Source organism: Triticum dicoccoides, chromosome 7B (genome assembly GCF_002162155.2).
Source record: "Triticum dicoccoides isolate Atlit2015 ecotype Zavitan chromosome 7B, WEW_v2.0, whole genome shotgun sequence".
NCBI classification, from domain to species: Eukaryota; Viridiplantae; Streptophyta; class Magnoliopsida; order Poales; family Poaceae; genus Triticum; species Triticum dicoccoides.
The window spans coordinates 529,498,573-529,505,710 of record NC_041393.1 but is presented as its reverse complement, the minus strand read 5'-3'; positions in this window follow the sequence as shown (position 1 = coordinate 529,505,710).

Genomic DNA, 7,138 nt, shown 5'->3' with positions numbered 1-7,138 from the left:
GAGGAACCCCCGTGCAAGCTCAGTGCTACCCCTCCAGCGTGAGAACGCCCACACACGGAGCGGTGCCTCGACGACGACGTTGGCGGGGTACCCCCGTGGTGGGAGATAATAATAATTAACCTTACATGCATAGATAAGGTAGCTAGGTCGGGCAACACACACACAAAACTCACACTACATAGTAGATAGGGTAGCTAGGGCAACACCGCCATGTCTTCACCGTCGTCTTCACCTTAACCGCAGGCTTCACCGTCTTCTTCGCCGCCGGCTTTAGTACTGCTCCTCCTCAAGGCCGTTGTCGCCGAGGTAGTACGGGAGGCTGTGCATGCGGTTGCGAGCTGGGAAGACGCTCTCGAAGTCGGTGAAGATGTTATAGGTGGTGAATGCGATGAACTCGCACCCACACCAATACACCTTGCCGAGCAGGTAGTAGGCATCGAACCTGTTGGTGAAGTGGACGACGAGCCCTACCACTGGAGCATCGGCGTGGGGACGCTGCTCCACGAGGTTGAACATGGGCGGCGAGCCCGCCGGGAGGTGGTGGAAGCCCGCACGGAGGAACCCCCGTGCAAGCTCAGTGCTACCCCTCCAGCGTGAGAACGCCCACACGCGGAGCGATGCCTCGACGACGATGTTGGTGGGGTACCGCCGTTCCGGCACGGTGGGCGGCTCTTGGAACGTCGGCTCGTTGTACTGCATCTTGAACGCTTCACTGAGTGGAACGGCTTTGGCTTTTGGGGGAAGAAGAGAAGTGGGAGGCGCAGATGGATCTGTAAAAGAAGAGGCAATGGAGGGCTGTTTAAATTGCCGAGGGAGACGAAGTGGGTACAGGCACAAACGGCATAGATCGTGACTCAGTGCGTGCGTGAACCATTGCGATCATCAATGTGTGAATGTGAATCGAAGCGAGCATGATTTGCGTGCTCTGCGTTGGCGGCTGCCTGCCTCCCACAACTGAATTGAGCGGCAGCCGTGCGGCGTGAACCGATGCCTCGACATATGGATGCCAGCGTGCGTGCAACCTGCCCCTTCTGCCACCGGCACGTATGCCTGCGACGCGTGAAATGACGCTGCGGAGCGACTAAATCCACCGGCAACCGTGCGGCACAGATCGATGCATGCGTGTCGGTGTGCATGCATGCGTTTAGGTCTAGGTCACTAGATGCGTGCGTGGCGGTGTTCGCATGCATAGCAGGCTGCATCGATGCCAAAGCCGGGCATGCATAGCAGGCTGCATCCATCGATAGCAGGCTTTTTTAATTTATTACCAACAAACTAACGGGCCCGTCCTATGAACACAAACACGGCCCAACCAGCGAAGCCACAGCCACAGTCAACAGAGTCCAACGTGGCCCCACAAGTCAGTTAATGGCCAAGACGGTAAACGTGTGTTATGAACATTTGTGAGAGTTTCAGCTAAGGGAGTGGGGAAAAGTGAGCAAAAGTTTGAAGCATGGGGAAAATTGAGCACAACTAAGGAATTGGGGGCACAGATGGAATAAGCCCTAAATATTTAGACCGATCAGATGTAATAAGAAATACCTTTTAGTTTGACTATCAAAAGACATAATTTACTTCTTTCGAATGATTGTTGTTTATTTCTTTTGTGTGCATTATCTTAGCCGTGAATCTACTTCGCCTAAGTCAAAGTGATAAAAATCCTACCGAGTGATGAGTCTGCCTCTCACTCGGGGGGCTTAGCTGCAGCCCAGTGCTCGCCTAAGTGATAAAAATCCTACCGAGTGGTGAGCCTGCCTCTCACTCGGGGGCTTAGCTGCAGCCCAGTGCTCGCCTAAGTGATAAAAATCCTACCGAGTGGTGAGCCTGCCTCTCGCTCGGGGGCTTAGCTGCATCCCAGTGCTCGCCTAAGTGATAAAAATCCTACCGAGTGGTGAGCCTGCCTCTCGCTCGGGGCTTAGTTGCAGCCCAGTGTTTGCCTAAGTGATAAAAATCCTACCGAGTGATGAGCAGACCTCTCACTCGGAGGCTTAGCTGCGGTCTCGTACTCGCCTAAGTTTGAAAAAATCCTACCGAGTGGAGAGCAATCCTCCCACTCGGGGGCTTAGCTGCAGCCCAGTGCTCGCCTAAGTGACAAAAATCCTACTGAGTGATGAGCAGACCTCTCACTAGGAGGCTTAGTTGCGGTCTCGTACTCGCCTAAGTTTGAAGAAATCCTACCGAGTGGAGAGCGATCCTCCCACTCGGGGGCTTAGCTGCAGCCCAGTGCTCGCCTAAGTGATAAAAATCCTACCGAGTGATGAGCAGACCTCTCACTCAGAGGCTTAGCTGCAGTCTCACGCTCTCCTAAGTTTTGAAAAACCTTACCGGGTGGTTCACAGGAATGTCAAGACCATTGCTGAGTGCCTTGCTGATGAGCTGATCAATGCTACTCAAGGATCACCCGATCAGTCGACTGGAACGTCAAGACCATTGCTAAGTGCCTTGGTGATGAGCTGATCAATGCTGCTCAAGGGTCACCCAACCGGTCGACTGGAATGTCAAGACCATTGCTGAGTGCCTTGCTGATGAGCTGATCAATGCTACTCAAGGGTCACGCGATCAGTCGACTGGAACGTCAAGACCATTGCTAAGTGCCTTGCTGATGAGCTGATTAATGCTACTCAAGGATCACTCAATCGGCCGACTGGAACGTCAAGACCATTGCTGAGTGCCTTGCTGATGAGCTGATCAATGCTACTCAAGGATCACTCGATCGGTCGACTGGAATGTCAAGACCATTGCTGAGTGCCTTACTGATGAGCTGCTCAATGCTACTCAAGGATCACTCAATCGGCTGTCTGGAACGCCAAGACCATTGCCGAGTGCCTTGCTGATGTGCCGATCAATGCTTCTCGAGGATCACCCGATCAGGCGACTGGCCATCCTTTTCCAGAAGCTGCATCAAGCAAACGGACAACAATTCGAGAGAAAAACGAATTTCATTCGAAGACAGACGCAATATATGTGGTGATAAATCCAAAGTTTCTTAACCGCAAAATAAAGTTCTCGGGCACCAGGCCCGAGGGAGTTTTAACGGTTACAGATCCACTCGACATTCCGAGGCAAATAAAAGCGATGGCATAATGTTTTTTAATCACTCGGCGGGAGAAGGACTGGCCGGGTCGCAGAAGCTATCAAGATCGATGCTGTCGGTGATGCGAGTGGCTGCCTCGTGGAAAGTGTCCATGAAGTCCTGGAAGGAGTGCTTCTTAGTGTTCGCCACTTTGAGAGCTGCCAGCTTGTCTTCCTTAGCCTCCTTGCAGTGCACTCGGACCAAAGACAAGGCGACGTCATCACCACAGCGGGCAGAAGATTTCTTCCACTCTTGCACTCGGTCTGTGATCTGATTTAGCCGAGTCATCAAGGACTCGAGGTCTTCAGAAATTTCCGCCTGAGGCCAGAGTTCGGCGTCCACTCGGGCCATCGCCGCCTTCAGCCGAGCCAGATAGTCGACTGCATCGTCCAAGCGCGATTCCAGTCGAAGCAAGTTCATCGCAACTTCATCTTTCATGGGACAGTTGATAGGGTCGAGACCTGTCTCGACCCGTCCAGTTTCAGCTTCATAGTCCTGACAGAGTTCTGTTTCATCACAACGAACAATGAGTTGATAGTATTGCAAATCTCTGTCAACGACAGTTATCTAACCGAACAGTCATACCTTCAAGCTTCAAGACAAGCTTCGCCGCAAGTTGTTCCAAATGAAACTCTAGCTTGCCAGTCTTGGTCCTGAGACCCTCAACTTTAGTGGTCAGGTTCTCCTTGTCCTTCCTCAGTTGTTCGACTTCACGAATGGCGTCCGAGACGGCCGTCTTCAATGTCGCGTTCTCGTCCTCCAACTTGCCGACTGAAGCCAGCTTCTGGTCTGCAAGCTTCGTCTTCTCGCGCGCTTCCTTCTGGGCATCTGCCAGATCCAGATCCTTCTGCTCCAGAGCTTGCTTCATCCTCTCTAAAGAAACAACACTCTTCAGACCAGACTGAAGTTGGCGATTTTCACTATGCATATCTGCTTGTGTGAATTCACTCGGTTCAAAGAGACTGAAAGAAAAGCCAGTGCCAAGTGTGAAGCTACAAAGCAGACAAAATGGCTGAGTGATTACCTCCCATGATGGATGTTTCTTCTTGAGCATTCTTGAGATTCTTCTTCGCAAGTTCGAGCTCAAGTTCAACACTGATATGCTTCTTCTTTAATTCGGTCAATGGAGCTCCAAGATCACAAGACCTCTGCAGACAGAAAGACAGACATGTCAGTCGACACATATAAGCGACAGTGAAGGAGAAGACTTCCTCTAAGACTACTGTCGAATCAAATATTCAACAGTAGTCTCAGGGACTACATCCAGTGGGTGCACTTAGCGTGCCCCCACTGGATCAGATCAATACTCAGCGAGAGTTTCAAAAGAAAGAAGAAGACATAGAGATATATCGTCAGACCTCAATCGACTGCCAGCAGCCGACCGTGGTCTCGGGGACTACACCCAGTGGGTGCACTCGACGTGCCCCCACTGATTTGGAAAGTGCAAAATCAAAGATTTCCTGAATTCTAAATGAAGGAACACCCAATGGGTGATCAGATATAAAGCAGCATTCAAAAGATAAGTCGGAATTCTACTGACTTGGGCATTGGTCTAAAGGGCAGTGCTGGCATTGTAGGCTATCTGACTAGCTTCATGCATCACTTTCACCTACTCCATGACAAGATGCACCTGGCGAAGAGCTTCCCTAGCGGCACCCGACGAGTCGTCCGGAGTTTGATATGTAGCAAAGAGGGATGGCTCCAGAGGGGTCGAAGTAGTTGCCAGGTCAGATGAGTGGAGTTCCGCCGGTGCAGCAGGCATCTGTGCAGTCGACCCCGACGGACGATCAGTCGTCAACGGGTTAGCAAATGTGACGTTAGTCCGAACTATCGCCTCAGGCGCCGGTGTCGACTGAGGGATTTGGATTTCAAGTCTCCTCCTGCTCGAACCTCCGCTCTTCTTCTTCCTCTCCTGTAGAGGCACATCTTATTCTTCGTCGTCATGAAGCACAATGATGTCTTGCGGAGCTACATAATAAGAGAAGTATCAAATTTTCAGTCAATCGACCACCCACTCAGTTAAACAGAACTGGGTTGGATGAACTTACCAGCTCGTGAGGTGGCTTCTTCATCTCCTGGTGCCTTGTCAACGTCCATGTCAGTGGTAGCAGAGGCGGGGCTGGAAGGACACAAGAATTAGTCAGTCGGATCGAGAAAACCTTCAGTCGACTTACGGAAACGCAAACAAGATACTCACCCTGAGGCAACAGGGATGTCCATCTTGATCTGCGGAAATGTCTTCCGGGTCTTGGAGGGGGCAACTTTAGGCTGCTTGGCCACCTTCTCCGTCAGCTCCGGAGTCGACGTCCGGGTGCGCTTCTGGGTAGTGACACTCGGAGCCACACTCTTCACACGACCACCGGACGGATCGTGTTGCTGATTGGATCGACGTTCAAAGTGCGGCGGCAAGTCGACCTCCTCCTCCTCGTCCGATTCCTTGCTCTCCTCATCCTCCTCTTCTTCCGGGGATTCCCACTCTCCACTCTCCTCCGCACTGCCCTCCCCCTCCTGGTCCGGCACCAAGGCCTGTTCACCGTTGGGCATTGAGTGCATCTCAGTGAATACCTGCAAAGCAAATCGATCAAAACAAGAGTCAGCTAACATCAAGTACAGTCGTAATGCAAGAGGAAAACAGACGGAACGGAGAATGTACCTTGTCGGGTGGGTTGTCACTTCCTAAAGGGACAACTCGCCTGGATTCTCTAGGGTTGTCTTGATTGCCCGTGATACCCTTCAACCACAAGGCCACAGTGTCGAGCGGCACTTCTTCTGGATGGACCCGAGCGGTGTCGTCCGGTCCGGAATACAACCACATCGGGTGATCACGGGCCTAAAGAGGCTGGATACACCGACTGAGGAACACCTCCAGCAAGTCCAAGCCAGTGACACCATCATTGATGAGCTAGACCACTCGGTCCACTAACATCCTCGTCTCCATGGTCTCAGCAGCAGTAACATTCAGTGGAGCAGGAGTCTGGACACGGTCGAATGAAAAAGGAGGAAGACCGGTCGAATGACCTGGAGCCGCAACGTCCTGGCAGTATAACCAGGACGATTGCCAACCCCTGACAGATTCAGGAAGGGTCACAGCAGGGAAAGCACTCCTATTCCTCTTTTGGATACCTAGGCCCCCACACATCTGGATAACATGGGTTTTCGAGTCACTCGACTTCGCCTTTTTTACCAACTAGGAGCGAATGGTGAAGATGTGTTTGAAGAGACCCCAGTGCGGTCGACACCCTAAGAAGTGCTCGCACATCGACACAAATGTGGCGAGATACGTGATGGTGTTGGGGGGAAAGTGGTGGAGCTGTGCCCCAAAGAAGTTCAAAAACCCACGGAAGAAAGGGTGCGGAGGAAGCGAAAAGCCCCGGTCGACATGAGTGGCAAGAAAGACACACTCACCCGGTCAAGGTTGTGGCTCCATCTCCCCCTTCGGCAGCCTCGCCGCCCCCTTTGCAATCAGCCCGGACTCCTCCAGGTCGGTCAGATCCTCCTGTCGGATCGAAGACCGGATCCAATCGCCTTGGATCCAACCCGGCGGCAACCCTGAGCGCGACAACGATCCACGGCTCGGTTTCTTGCCCTTCGCCGCCCCTGTTGCCTTCTTGGCACGCTCTAGCGCCGCCGTCTTGTCCTTCACCATGGCGAGAAAGCGGCGGTATCGGAGGCAAAGGCGCTTGACTTGGTGGAGGAACAGAGGAGAAAGAAGAAGATGCATGCGTGCACAGTGCAAGCACCCCGGTCCCGTCGTCTTATAAAGGATCACTTCCGAGTGACTGACGCGTGGGGCCGGGCAATCCCATCAAATCCTGCTACAGTTGCGCACAACGAACGTGCCAAATAAGGTGGCGCGATGATCGAGGCATTGCTGCTTATCCGGGCCCTCCTTTTTTCGGCGCCCTCCTGCCCGCGCGCACCCCTGAAATTTCGTATCCCGCGGAATCCGAGATTCCCCGTGGGCAATCGCACCCGAGATCTCGTACTCCAACGCAACACTCGATGCATGAGACCACCAGTTCAATTGACAACTCTTTGAATGGATCAAGGCGACCGAGTCGACAT